We start from the raw sequence: 15,280 nt of genomic DNA, 5'->3' as shown, positions 1-15,280 counted from the left end.
ACACAAGAATTAATGTCTTCCTAGCTGTTTCTTCCCCACAGTGTGTCCAACTGATGTGTCCACTAACTTCTTGCAACACACATTCTTCCTGCTAACATCCAAATACTCAGACCGTCCCTCCCTGTTTTTCTTGCTAAAAATATCTCTCATTTGTGTAATCCTTTTTTCTTCTCATACTTTACCATCTGTTGAATCAGTAGAGCCACGACTTCAGCCTCAGAAAACCTAAGTTTGAGCCCTACTTTACTACTTTCACTCATTGAAAGCCTATGATGTTCTAGGCTTTGTTCTAAATGCCTAACGGTAATCGTGGGGACCAGTCACTTAACTTCTCCAGGCCCAACTTTCCTCATTTAAAGAAAATGGTAATAACACTGCCTACTTCATACGGTCACAGCTTGGCATGTGGATTAAACGATACAATGTAACCAAAAATACCTTGTAAACTCAGTGAGAAATATGTTATCATTCTACCACCATCTCATGGCTACACAGCATAAACTTTTTCAAAACATGTTCACATAAATCGCTTCACTGGATTCTCACTGTGAGTTGACCAAACAGGATTAGTATTCTAAACATGAAAAACCAAGGTGCCAAGAATATAAGTGAATGTAAGAAGCTAAGACTAGAATCCAACTCTCCTGACTCACCATCCAAGGCTATTTTTACTATTCCTTTTTTTTTTTTTTTTTTGAGGAAGATTAGCCCTGAGCTAACTGCTGCCAATCCTACTCTTTTCCCTGAGGAAGACTGGCCCTGAGCTAACATCCGTGCCCATCTTCCTCTACTTTATATGTGGGATGCCTGCCACAGAACGGCTTGGCAAGCAGTGCCATGTCCGCACCTGGGATCCGAACCGGCGAACCCCAGGCAGTTGAAGCGGAACGTACAAACGTAACCGCTGCGCCACCGGGCCGGCCCCTACTTTTACTATTCTTAAGCTGATTTTCATAAAGTCTTTTTGGAGAAAAGCACAGTTATTTAGCTTAAGTTATCAGAACAAAAAAAAAAAATCTTCCATCGGCAAACAAAGCAAGACTTCTAGTCTGTCCTCTTTCTCCTACACTTTGAGATACACCTCAGGCAACAACCTGATAGTTTCTAAAGTAAGCAAAGGGAAACAAGCCCTCTCCTCTTGCAAACATGAAAACCATGCCATATTTTACTTTCCTTGCAGAGACAGAGATGGAATCACACAAATAGTAACCAAGGCGGGTAAGAAGATGTGCACACCAAGTCAGCTGGTGCTGAGAGCGGGGCAGCCAACACTGGGAGCAGACTGCAGAGACAGAGGGTCCCAGGGCCCAGGTACACAGGAATTAAACAGAAGCCCTAAGGACTTCAGCCCTTATTCAAAATACTCTCTCAACAGTCATACTACCACAGAAAGTGCACAAACAGATGGATCTTCTGCTGGTCCAGCTTTCCTCGTCTAGGCATTTCTCAGGGAAGGAGTAATTGATCCACACTGCCATGATATGAGGCACCCCACCAGGTACAATGGCAGAAGGACTTGACCAGCTTCTACTTACATCCAATTCCTTACCTCTACATGTAATCATTCCTGAAAATCCATTTGAAGGCCCAATGTCTGAAATTTGAAAAATATACCTATATGCTCTATGCTTATTTCCAGAGAATTAAAAATAAATATGTGTGAAATCCCTAGTTAGGCTTCTTTCAAGTATTGCCAACCTCAAGCATAAGCCCCAGAAGGAGAGCCGACTCTGCTGGCCGTCCTCCCATCGTCCTAAGATCTGAAGGAAGTCGGTAAGATGTAGGGAAGCATCCTTCCCATAAGGGTTAGCACCCTTCTCGTGACACCTGAGGAGGCAGGTCTGTAGGTTGGGCAGCCATCAAGCTCTTAGCTTCCACAGTTGGGCACACTGGGTATCAGAAACAAGATAACCTCAGGTGCCTGCCATCAACGCGGCTCTGCCTACTGCCAGTCTCCACCTCCCATCACCTCAGCAGAGAGGCTGAGGCCCCAGTCAGCTTGGGCTGAATCAGGGTACCACTCTGGATGGAAGCCCCCGAGTGAATGCTCAACTCAAGGCCTTTAGGTTTTCTGATGCTAAAAAGGCCCCAGGACTGACTCTATGGATCTCCTCAGCTCAGGGGGAGTCGGGGCAGGGTGGGGGGTAGGGATGCACTATTTAGTCATCTCGATGGCCTGGGCAACAGGAGCTGGCACACAGCGCCACCACGCCATAACTAAAACCCTCAGTTACTATAATACGATTCAGTGTCAGTGTAAACTGCTCAAATGCAAGATTGTATGAAAGTTGACCACATGCCAACTCAGGGCCATCCATATAGGCTTAAGGCTGCAAAACCAAACCAGGGTTATAGCATATTTCATGACCTTTACGTGAGGCTGCCCAGTGCTGGCGTAAAATTCTTACCGCTGGCTGAAGTCCACCCCCGTCCCTAAAGTGCCCACCACTGTGCCCAAAGAGGAAAAAGGAAATTCAAGTCTGGACTTTGTGAGCAGACTACCGATTTCCACCATTTTTCCACAGTGTTGTCAAATAAAAACGAACTATCCTGTTCTTTCTCATATTTAGGCTATCGGGAACCTGTCTCTTCATTCTAAGACCTCAGCCTCCTACAGCACAGCATATGATCTAAGAGAAACTCCCTGGCATTTTCAGTGTACTCTGCACATGCTTGTTCCTGCCATTTATTTCATTTGGATACTTAACATTTCCCATTCACAAGTACTGAGGTGCCATGTCCTCTCAGGGACCTATTACCCCCAAAAATGAGAGACATGAATTTGCATCATAATCCAAGTTGGCAAACTTTCCATAACACCCCAGGTCTCACTCTCCAGGGTTCCAAAATCTCAACTCTCAGCCTATTAACAGTCTAGATAAAATCTTCCACCCAATGACACGTTGCATTATTAGGAAGCCCTCTAGTTAGCAGCATCAATAAACAGTCAATTCTCATTATTCACAGTACGGTAATCCCCCCTTACCGTTGACGCTAAGTTCCAAGACCCACAGTGGATGCCTGAAATCGGAGACAATATCGAACCCTATATATACGTTTTTTCTTACACATATATACCTATGCTAAAGTTTAATTTATAAATTAGGCACAGGAAGAGATTAACAAGAATAACTAATAATAAAATAGAACAGTTATAACAACATACTATAATAAAAGTCACTGCAGATCTTAGCAACCTCAGCATACAATTTTTTTTTTCTTTCCTTAAGTCCACAACTTTCACCTTTTCACTTTAAAGGGAGCATTTTATGGCTTCTTTGGCTATCCACATTGCCAGCATCGCTACTCTTGCACTTGGGGGCCATTATTAAGTAAGGGTTACTTAACACAAGCACTGCAATGCTGTAACTGTCGATCTGATAACCAAGAGATGGCTAGGCTACTAAATGACTAATGGGCAGGTGACGTATAGAGCACGGATACACTGGATAAAGGGATGATTCAGGTCCCTGGTGGGACAAAGGAGGAGGGCAAGAGATTTCGTCACACCAGTCAAATGGTGCACAATTTAAAACTTATGAATTGTTTATTTCTGGAACTTTCCATGTAATATTTTCGGACCACAGTTGACCGTAGGTAACAAATCACGGAAAGCAAAACTGCGGATAAGGGGGACTACTGTACAAATAAAGTTTAGCGAGTACACAAATTCACAAACATGGAATCCACAAAAAATGAGGATCGACTGTACCTGGCTATCATACCTGAGGCATGAGACACAGAGTATATTCTACAAGGTTCTCCTCCTTTGCAAGAGAGCTATCACATCGTATCCCAAGCAGAAAGAATGTTTCTGGCTTCAGTACTTCCCACGTACACTCTTTCCCTTCCTACCTTGGCAGATTATACTATGAAGATTTGGCAGTTCAATTTCTAAGTTCTTGGGTTTTGTTTTTTTTAATGTGGACAGATCCTAAATGGCTACAGACTGATGAGCAGCATTCGCTTTTCTCTTCTATTAAGCTTTCACATACAGACTTCATTAACTTTAGATAGGCTCCCTAAAAGAATCACAAACGAGCCTCAGTTAACCTATCTTGGAGAAACTTCTCAAAAGAAAAAAACTGTCTCTTTCACCAGGTTCTCATAGCTGCAACAGCTTATCTAACACAGGCAAAAAACAGACAACTTGACATGTTAAAATCGCCACACACTGTCATAATTTCAGTTACAGTAGAATTTCCCCACTTTTACCTCCTTAACTTACAACTCTTATCTGTCATAGACAAAGTTGCAAAATAACTTTTATTATGGTTATTTTACTTATTACTTTATTAAGGCAAACTAAAAGTTGCACAGCAAAACTAACCAGGAGAGATACCTGGAAGAGACACAAAGTAAAATCTTCCTTTGGATTTGTTTTGGCCACCACCAAGAGGTTGGTAACAATGCTGACTCCATAAGGAGTTAAAACCAACTTCCCATTACAGAACTCTCATCAAACAACATTTGAGGGGCTGACCCGGTGGCGCAGCGGTTAAGTGCGCACACTCCGCTTTGGTGGCCCGGGGTTCAAAGGTTCAGATCCCAGGTGCGGACATGGTACTGCTCATCAAGCCATGCTGTGGTAGGCGTCCCACATATAAAGCAGAGGAAGATGGGCATGGATGTTAGCTCAGGGCCAGTCTTCCTTAGAAAAAAGAGGATTGGTGGATGTTAGCTCAGGGCTAATCTTCCTCAAAAAGAAAAAGAAAAAAAGAACATTTGAGAAAGTTTTAGTTTCATAATTATCGCGTCTGTAAGAAGTGTTAAAATCTTAAGATAAAGTCAGAGTTCTAAATCAGTAGGGGGAAGTGACAACAACTGTGTTTACGCAACTCTCAAACCTTCAAAGACTTTTATAAATAACTTAACACAAACTACTTTTCAAAGCACATTATTCCCTGTAATTCCTGAAATGCTGTGACGTATCGGAACAGATTCTACCACCCTCTCACAGAGGAAAAGCATGCACAAAGGTTAAGTAGAAGTAGCTTTTTCTGGTCACAATCTTAGTAGGTAACAGAGATAGGACTTGAACTCAAGTCTCCAGAAATAAGCCAGAGCTGTTTTTACTACAACATTCACAGTTTTGGAATGTAGTCCATGGTTATTTATAGCAGAATTATCTTCTTAATTGTATTGTGTTTTGGTCAACATAAAAATTAGTTTGCATTCCTTCCAAACGGAAAGCAAAGGCAGGCTGCCCAGAAGTGTGAAAAAACAGTGGCGGGGGAATCAGCCTGGGATTAAAACTTTGCCAAAGTTAAACAACAAATTGAGGGCTTTACATCATTTCTACCATAAGGGGGACGACTTTTCAGCCAGATGCAACAGGAAACGCACAGGGGAAAAAAAAGTGTCTTGAGTATAAAATAACAAACTTCCTACGAAAGTATTTCTAAACCCATTACTTAAAACTAGAGCGTTGAGATTTAGAGACGATCAATAACTTGTTCCAAGACCGCGAAGTCAGTACAACCTTAACGCGGGGACCCCAAAGCTCTCTGAACTACCCACGCTGCTCCCCTCTGGTCCTGCGCAGGCTTCACCAGCTGCAAGCAGAAAACAATGAGCATCACAAGTCTTTGGACTCAGAGACTACAGCAAAGAGTTATTTAGTTTGGTATGCAAAAATGGTATGCAAAACTGACCTTCAAATACTAATAGGAAAATTAACATTTACTGTTTTCGTCTTTGAATGTTCAGAGGAAACAAATGCGAGCCTTCACTTTCGTCAAGTTGGCTTGGCTTCAGAAGCAAATATTCAAATTCTACAAACCGAGAGACAGAACCTTTGAAATACAGGGGACAACTAGCTGCTGATAAAAACTAGAACAGCCGCCTCTGCCCCGCCCCCCAGGCTGCTGGTTCTTATTAGCCAGAGAGAAGGAAATAAAACTAGCAAACATACAGCACCAATGATCAAAGTGAAACCGATTTTTTTAATCATCTAGCTTAAACCGATGAACACATGCCAGTAAAGCGCATAAAGACTGAGTTAACAGCCCCAGCAAGTACTGTCACCCTAGCCCAAGACATTTAAATCTCAGTGTGATGAATTAAAGGAGACTTAAGCGAAACAAAAAAGGAAAAGATCTGGCTTTTCGGCGAGGCCTGCACTCGGTGCAGGAAGAGCGAGCCGCTCCGTTTTGGGGAGGGGGCAGGAAGTAAACGAGGAGGAAAGAGACCGTCCCAGCCGCCCCCCCTCAACCCCTTCCCGCAGGGCCACCCCACGGCCCTCCTTTGCTGCTGGCCAGGCCCGAGGGGACGCAGGGCGGGGGCCTCCTCGGCGGGCCCGCGCCGCGGACTCCCAGGACGCCCCCCACTCGGGGTCCCTCCAGGCGCCGGACCTCTCCCTCCGGGGGCTCAGACGCTTCGGGTCCCACCGGCAGCCTCAGGTCGTCCCGCGAGGACAAGCCGTGCCCTCCCTCCAGGAGGACGCCCCCGAGCCCGCTGCGAGCCAGCCCGCCCCGGCGGCCCCCGCAGGCCAGCCCTCGACGGGCCCGCGTCCCGCCCGGCCTGCCCGCTCCTCCCGCACTCACCGCCGGGCGGCTCTGGGCGCGCCCGCCTCGGGCCGGCCGGGCCCCGCGGGGGGCAGGGGCGGGCCCGCCGGGCGCGCGGGGCCGGCGCGGGGCGCACTCCGGGGCCGCGCCGACGCACAGCCGCGCTCGCGCCCGCGCCCCGCACCGACGCCCCCTCCGCGCCCCACACGCACACGCGGGCGGCGCGCGCCGGGCAGGCTCCGCGGCGGCGCGAGCGCGGGAGCGCGAAGAATCCCTGGAATGAGGCGCCGCCCGCGCTCACCCGGGTTCGGCCGGGCTCCGCCAGACCCGCCAGGGCCCGCCCCCGGGCCCGCCCCTCCGCCTCGCAGGTGGGGGCCGCGGCCAGGTGAGCCGGCAGGAGGCGGGGGCGGCGTCCCGCGCCGGGAGAGGCTCCTCGCCCCGCCCGCCCGCTCACCCCGGCCGGCGGCGGACGCGTGGGTTGCGGCCCCGCCGAGGGCCTGGTGCGGCGCGGGGCCCCTGGCGGGAGGCGCAGGCCCGAGGGCGCGTGGAGCCGGCGCGCCGTGTGCACCCGGCATCTCACACAGTCTCGCCCGCGGGCCCAGCAGTGGAAACACGCCAGCAGTGCACACGCAAACCCAAACGAACCTGTCGTGCGCTCTCAGGACCTGCTGCTGTGGGCCGGGCGCGCGCCCCACATTCACACAGTAGGCTCACTGCCCCGGTGGACACGGCCCGCGTGACAGCGACGTCCCCGGGCGAGCCATACTGGGTACCCACGGGGCCTGCCGCCCCCGAACCGCCGCACACAGCCCGCTAGGTGCGAGCGCGTTGGAGCCGGACCTGCAGCCCGCACCGTCCCCGCCGTGGGCACCGCCTGCCCGCGCGGCAGCCCCGGGGTCGCCGACCACGCCGCTCAGCTGCCGCGCCGCGCGCCGGAGCCTCCCGCCTCCCGCCTCCCGGGCTCCGCGCTCCGCGGGGCGCCGACCTGGGCACCGCCTCACCCTCTCCTTCCCCACACACGCCCAGCCGCACTGCCCAGACAGGCCGGCGGCCACACGTACCTGAAGGGACAGGTCGCACTTGCTCGGGGAGGTGTGTGCTCAGGTGCCACGGCGATCAGAACCGCCGCTGCAGTCCGGGGCACTCCGACGCGGCTCGGCGTCCTCCCATCACAGCATTTTACACTCCACCACTGCACTTTCTCTCTCACACACACACACACACACACACACGCGCACACCAGGCGTTCGGCAGCCTCTTTCCTCCCCCTCCCTCGCCCGGAGGAGGAAGTCCTAGTAAATCAAAACAGTGTGGAAGGGAGGGAGCGGAGGAGGCAGGGAGCGAGCGCCGAGTGCAAAGAGCCCCTCCAGCCGCTCGCACACCAGCGTTTGCTGTGTTTGGCAAACTCCTGGAGTCCACAACCCCGTCTGCTCTGAAGTGTGCCCAGGGAAGGGCGGAGGGGAGGAGGTGAAACATTTCTAATTGGTGCAGGTTCTTATTACAGCAGCAGCGTAGACACGTGACCGCGAAAAGCAAAGGCCTGTCTTCAATTCTTTCCTGTCATTCTCTGGAGATTCGATGGCGGGGACAGGAGGGTGGAGGCCTGGTACGTCCCCGTCCCCAGCAGCCCTTGCCCCATTGTTTTCTCACACTGCCACAATTAAGAAAACATTGGCTTAACATATCCAGCCGCTAACTTCATAAAATAAATAGTCAGCGACTGGACTTCCTCTGGTTTTCTTTAAATGGCTTCATGTTGCTTGCCTTCTGGCTGTTCTCAAACCTCAGTCATTATTAGGAGCTCCTACTGTAGGGCTTTCCCGGGGAGAGGACTGCTGAGAGGGAAGGATGACAATAAAAACAAATTCCAGCTAACATTAATGCTGGGCGCGGGATGCATGGCACTTTTCAAACTTCTCCCAATTATTTCCTCGTCACAGCATATTATCTTTCTTGATCTTAGCCCCTGTTGGGTAGCAGGACAGGTATTAAAAGTTCCATTTTGGGGCCGACCCGTGGCCCAGCGGTTAAGTTCCCGCCCTCCGCTTCCGGGGCCCAGGGTTTCGCTGGTTCGGATCCTGGGCGCGGACATGGCACCGCTCATCAGGCCACGCTGAGGTGACATCCCACATGCCACAGCTAGAAGGACCCACAACAACAACAAGAAATACACACAACTGTGTACTGGAGGGATTTGGGGAGAAAAAAGCAGAAAAAAAATAGTTCCATTTTACAGCGCAATTAGATGGTTTACCTACAACGGAGGCGTTGCTGAACCATAGCCCTGGTCTTCTGGCTCCTTGTGGAACGCACTCTCCTCCAGTCCACACAAGGCCACTGTAGATGGGGCAACCCAAGTGACAAGCCCACCAGGTATAGCTGCCCCTGGTTTCTCCGTTCCCAGATTAAAATTCACAGATTAAAGCTGGGAAGACGCCCAGTCTTCCCAAAGATATTTTTACTTAGACTCCATTTTAGCTCATCAATAGTCTCAGACTAGGAAAAACTCCTGAGAAAGATGGTAAAGAGGAGGTTTTCATCCTGCCAAATTAGTGCAGAGAAGGAGGAAAGAGCAAGGGCTCCTCGGGCAGGTGTCAGGAAGCATGGCAAGACAGAAAAAGGGCTTTGGATTCAGACAGACCTGGATTTGAATCCAAACTCCACCTCTGTTAGTTACGGGACTTGGGGCATGTTATCAAGCCCGGCTTCTCATCTATAAAACAGAGATAATAATTCCTACTTGGAAGAGCTGTTGCAGGGAATAAGGACTAGGCAGAATATTTGATAAATATTGACATCTCCCTCCTCTCTCTTCCTGCCTTAACTGCAGTCCTCCTGGGGCAACTTATAAACAGGCACCCACCTTAATCATGGGGGGGGGGAGGGGGGGAGGGGATAGGAAAATAATTTGCCCTGATAATGCAAATGAATAGTGATAACAATGGTAACAACCACACATTTATAAAACAGCCGTGGGGTTTGCAAAGTGTTCCCGCATATCATTATCTCATTTGATCTTTATGACAACTCTGCCATTTGTATGCTGCTAAATGATTTCCATTTGGGGTCAGTGTGGAGGTCCCGAAGCTGCCTCTTTAATTTCCATCACTGCTTCGAGCAAACCTGACTCTGCAGATAAATCATGGGGACAGGGGGCCTTTTCTCATGGATGCGGCCAGTCTTCAACCTTTGCGAGGATTAATGTCCCTGCTTGCCTTACATCAGCGTTAGCGTGACTTTGCTCTGGCAACATCTAAGCACGGTTGTTTTAGTCTGGCTGTTTTAGATGTGCAGAAAGGAGACATACTCAAGTTAGCATGCTGTCACGACACAGGTGGACCGGGACTGGAACGTGTCAGACATGTGGAAGAGTCACGCGATGGAATATTACACAGCAGCCTAAACAAATCACTCACAGTGACCTGCAACAATGTGGATGAATCTTGACAACATGAAGTGAAAAAAGTAAGTCCCAAAAGATTATATACAACATAATATCCTGCTTGTAATGTTAAAAATAAAAGGAAAATAATTGTAGGAGTAGATACACCTGCAATAAAACTATATGAGAAGGAAGTAAGGCAGTGATGATTCGAGAATTCAGCATCATCTAGGGAGGGGGACCGCATGGGATGGATGGGAAAGAGGCACTGGTGGGATATAGGTTATTGTCAAAGTCCTAGCTTTTGGGTGGTGGGTTCACAGATTCCCTATTAAAAATGAGTACTTAAGTGATGGTTGCACAACAATGTGAATGCTACTGAACTATACTTTAAAATATTTAAAATGTTATACTTAAAAATGGTTAAAATGGTGAATTTTATGTTATGCATATTTTACCACAGTGAAAAATATATAAGGAGCTATAGTAAAAAAAACTGGGCAGATTTCTAAAAACAAAAAAACTGCTTGAGGGACTGGCCCGGTTGCATAGTGGTCAAGTTCACATGCTCCACTTCCCTGGCCCAGGGTTCACGAGTTCCGATCCAAGGTGCTGACCTACACATCACTCCTCAAGCCACACAGTGGCGGCATCCCACATATGAAAAATAGAGGAAGATTGGCATAGATGTTAGCTCAGGGCCAATCTTCCTCACCAAAAATTTAAAAAGTAAAACAAACAAAAAAGACTTCAGTAGCTAACTGAAAAAATTAAGGTACTCTATACATTGACCACTGATAAGAATGTGTTTCAAACCTAGGATTTTATAAATGCACCAGAAATTTATTTTTTTTTTTAAAACAAAGAAGAATGATTGAAAATAATTAAGGAGGTGGGTGAGTGGAGATTGCGAAGAAACAAGATTGGCCCTGAGGCGATCACGGTTGAAGCCGAGTGAAGGTACAGGGTAGTTTGTTATACTGCTCTGCCTACTCTTGCATATCTTTGAAACTTTTCATATTAAAACATTTAAAAATTAAAAGGAAGAGAAAGTCAGAGGACTGCAAGTTGCTCTCTGGACCATATTCTGCCTCCTCCTCAGGCCACAAAGTGCCCGTCAGTCTCCCTCTCTGTCTCTGTGCCTCCTGCTTGTTTAATTCTTTCTCATCCCTCTCCCAAGGAGCCTCCTCGTCTCTTTGGCTCCTTTATTACTGTCCCGACTACTCCTTTTGGCTGTGGCGCCCACTGGGAACTGACTCCCTTTGCACCTTCGGAGTTCAAATCGCTCAGAGAGACACTCTGATCCGTCTCTTTCTACTAATCCACAGACATGGCCGCCGTCTGATCGACCTTGAAGTCGTGCGTTTGTGAGAGTCCGTGAAGCCAGGCAGGCCTGGCGATGAGACGCGGGAGAGAGGGGAGAGGCCGAATTGCGGGGGATGGAACGTGGCTGCCAGCCGCCTCCGGTGGGACAGCAGCAACGAAGCCCATCGAAAGGCCCTCAGGAGTTCAATTAAGCAAGAATCAGGTATTTGCCTTTCCGTTGACTCCTTGTGATTTCTTAGGGCTCCCCAATTAGTGTCTTATAAAATCAGTTTTCCTTTCCACACGAAATACCAATAAGTGGTTTATTTCTGTTTGTCCTCCCATGGCCCACTTGCAAGGGGGAAATGCCAATGGCTGCCAATCTGAAATGCTCACAGCGCACGTAGGCTCTTACTGTTCTCAATGCGCTAATCTGTGTAGGAAGAATGTCTTTCCTTGCTTATAATGTGCTCACATGACTCCTGTTCTTCCTTTCTTCTCTTCACTCCAACTTGTTCCACAAAGGGCACTGTGGAGACAGAAGAGTGGGTTCTAGTTCACAAGAGGTGTGTTCTCTAGGTGACAGTGTGAGCCCGTGGAAGTCATTTTACACCTCTGGGTCTGTCTCCACGCTTGTGAGGAGCTTAGACCATTAGTTTTGGCAAACAGGTTTCATCTTGAGCACCAGCTCTGCCCCGAGCCTTCTCTTGAAAAAGACTCTGAAGCCATAGTTGAGGTTCAGTGAAAAAAAAAGTGTCGAGATTGATTAGTAATGTCTGCTATGAGCAGGGAAGAGGAACTGGTGAACCAGATGTTTACCATTTTTGATCGAGAAGAGCTCTAAAACTCCCTTCTAGCAGTAACTACTTTCTTTTCTCGTAGAGTGAGAACAGGTGAATTTCTGCTTCTTGGGGGGCCAAGGTAACCGGTGGAAAAACTCAAATGATCTTATTTCAATGAAACAGTACAGAATAAGAAATGATCTAAAATAACAATGATACCTAACATTTAATGAACCCTTTACTGTGGTCCGGGCGCTGTTCTAACTGCTTTAAGACAGTTGTCTAATGTAAGCCTCGTAACAGCCCTATGAGGTCGGGACTGTAAATATCCCCATTAAGCGAATGAGGAAACTGAAGCATAGAGACATTAAACAACTTGTCCAAGGCCTTGAAGATAATAAGGGTGCAACTGATTGAACCCCGGCAGTCTGATTCTGGAGTCCACATGCTTAGCCTGTCACTCCACATCAGGCCTCCCCTGGGAGCTTGTTCGTAATGCAGACTCTCAGGCCCCATCCAGACCTACTGAATTAGAAGATACAGTTCAGCAAGCTCCCCAGATGATTCATATTCACATTACACTTTGAGAAGCACTGTTTTATGCCATATGTCTCCTAGAAGGGTATTATCTACCATTATTAAAATGTTTACAACATGCATGCACTGTGCTAAACATAATACCTGTATAATTGCATGTAATCCACATAAAAATCCTAGAAAGGAAATCCTACAAGATCAATGGATTGATCAATGTCGATATCTCGGTTGTGATATTGTACTACAGTTTTGCAAGATGTTACCACTGGGGGAAAGGATACATAGGATCTCTCTGTATTATTTATTACAATTGCATGTGAATCTACAATTATCTCAAAATAAAAAGTATACTTAAAAAATCCTATGATGTAGGCTTTATTTTTTTGTACTTTTATTGTTGAGGAAACAGAAGTTTTAAAGAAGCTAAGTAAACAGCGCAACTGATAATTCCAACTTAACAAACAGTATTGAGGCCCTACTATGTGCAAGGCACTGTTCTAGGCACTGGGGATACAGCAGTGAACAAACAGCGCCCTCACTGAGCTGTCATTCCAGTGCAGGCAGTCAGAATTCAAACCCAGATCTGGCTTGCCAAGTCCTGTACTGCTCAGAGTTCAGAGATGTGGCCACAGGATCAGGCTGTGGTCATAATAGAACTACGAAAGGTTAAAACATTTGCAAAATTTCTAGGCAGATGTATATGAAAGCATCTAACAGTACCAGGAACACAGTGAGCACTCAATTAATGCCCTTCCTTCCTTTCCTTACAACTGTTTCAGAGCCCAGAAATGACCCTCACCTCCACCATGACCCGACATGGATTCTACTCTTCACCCAACTGGATGGAGTCCGATGATGGGGCCATTTTGAGCAGTGGTAACCTGAGCCTGGAGCCCCTTGAGGGATTTGATGAAGAGCTGTGCTCAAGGGCAGTGTTCCAAGGTTCGGGGAGGTACCATTTGAAACCTGTCAAGAAGTCAGTGGTGAGCATTTTTCTGAATATCAGCTCTTTTCCCAGCATAGTTCTGAATGAGTCCCCTTAAGCAAGACCAGATTTATGGCCAGAACAATTGTTCAGACCTCGGAATTCTGAGTGATATCTCACATGGATCCAAAGATTGGATTTATCCTCACACAAGGACTTTTCCTTCAAACGCTATAAGAGCAATTCAGCTTGGCAACATACTCTTGCTGTCTTTCTTAGAGGCAAATGTCAGTGGGCTGGGTCAGGAGATAATAAGAGCCATTTTCCACAGGAAAGAATGTTGCAGATGCTGGATTCAAGGCCAGCTAGAGTTTGGCCACAGTTAACTAGCTACCTCTCAGACAGAGAATGGCTTGAATTGAGGAACTTACCAAAAATGAGCATGTGTTTTTATTCTCTGAGTGTAGAATCAACTGGAGGACATCTCAGAGAGAAATCCTCCAAACCAAGATTGCCATGTCTCCCTTGGCTCCAGTTTCTTCTTTTGCATTCAACTCTTGCAAGCATGTGCTATACATAGGCAAGAAGAATGTAAACTAGGAAGGAAGGTTCAACATTCCTGGGTGCCAACTACTGCAAGGCACTGTGCTGAGCATTCTCGTTCAGTGCAGTGTGATCCTGGGAGGAAGGCGTTATTGACCGCATTCTACATTCAGAGAGGGTAAAACATTTGCCTGAGAGCAGCTACTTGAGTAGTGCGAAACCAGGGCTCAAACCAGCTGGCCCGACTCCTTGTTTAGCAATCTTTCAACAATATCACTAAGCTCACCCAGAAAAGACCCCTTTGATAATATCTAAATAGTTATTGAATCTACTCTCATTGACCAACACTTCAACTCTGAAGGGAAATATCTCCTGTTGGTTTCCCATCCCCTATGGGCTACCATATGCAATTGGAATTTACCAGCGTTCTAACATCATTTTTTACATTGTTTGTCAAAATCGGATATTGCCCAAACTTCCATTTTCTCGCCTGTACAATGTAAATGATTCCTTCCCAGAGGGGTTTGTAAGACAAATACTGACAGACAAATAGAGACAGAGAAAGACAAATATTGTATGGTCTTCCTTATATGTGGAATCTGAAAAAAGAGAAGAAAGAAACCAACTCATAGAAAAAAGATTTATAGTTACCAGAGGCAGGGAGGGGGGAGGGGGAATCGGAGGAAGGTAGTCGAAAGATGCAAACTTGTGGTTATAAGATAGACAAGTCCTGGGGGTGTATGTGCAGCATGGTGACTGTAGTTAACACTGCTCTGTCCTTAAGAGAGTAAATTCTGAGAGTTCTCATCACAAGGAAAAAAACCCATTCTTTTTTCTTTTTTTTTGTATCTATATGAGATGAAGGATGTTAACTCAATACTGTGTTAAACATTTCACAATATATGTACATCAGATCATTATGCTGTACACCTTAACTTACACGGTGCTGTGTGTCAAATTGTATCTCAATAAAACTGGAAAAAAAAGAAAAAGCTCTAACTGAAAAAAAAAGATTCAGAGTTTTTTAAAGTATCAAGGACTTTAAAAGGTATTAAGGGGCCGGCTCCGTGGCTGAGTGGTTAAGTTCCCGCACTCCGCTGTGGCGGTGGCCCAGGGTTCAGATCCTGGGCGCGGACATGGTACCGCTCGTCAGGCCACGTTGAGGCGGCGTCCCACATCCCACAACTAGGGGGACCTGCAACTAAGATATACAACTGTGTACTGGGGGAGTTTGGGGAGATAAAGCAGGAAAAAAAAAAGAAAGGAAGATTGGCAACAGTTGTTAGCCCAGGTGACAATC

At 47.3% G+C, this 15,280-nt stretch overlaps 1 protein-coding gene across 6 annotated transcripts in view; it reads right to left on the bottom strand.

Annotated features, from left to right (window-relative positions):
• The window catches only part of VGLL4 (vestigial like family member 4), a 141,540-nt gene extending 133,466 nt beyond the window's left edge, over nt 1–8,074 (bottom strand). The window contains exons 1-2 of one of the 6 annotated variants that reach the window (XM_070574762.1): nt 7,428–7,471; nt 7,152–7,380 (exon numbers count right to left, since the gene is read on the bottom strand). The gene's annotated coding sequence lies outside the window, so the exon portion shown is untranslated. Of the gene's footprint in view, nt 1–6,353; nt 6,439–6,545; nt 6,679–7,151; nt 7,381–7,427; nt 7,472–7,567 lie in introns of those variants that run through there. The other 5 variants (XM_070574760.1, XM_070574757.1, XM_070574758.1 and 2 more) reach the window with 5 other exon arrangements.
• Nucleotides 8,075–15,280: the final 7,206 nt, after the last annotated feature.

This window comes from Equus przewalskii, chromosome 15, assembly GCF_037783145.1.
Source record: "Equus przewalskii isolate Varuska chromosome 15, EquPr2, whole genome shotgun sequence".
NCBI lineage: Eukaryota > Metazoa > Chordata > Mammalia > Perissodactyla > Equidae > Equus > Equus przewalskii.
Note: the sequence above shows the minus strand (reverse complement) of the source record. Positions and strands in the feature narration are given on the sequence as shown.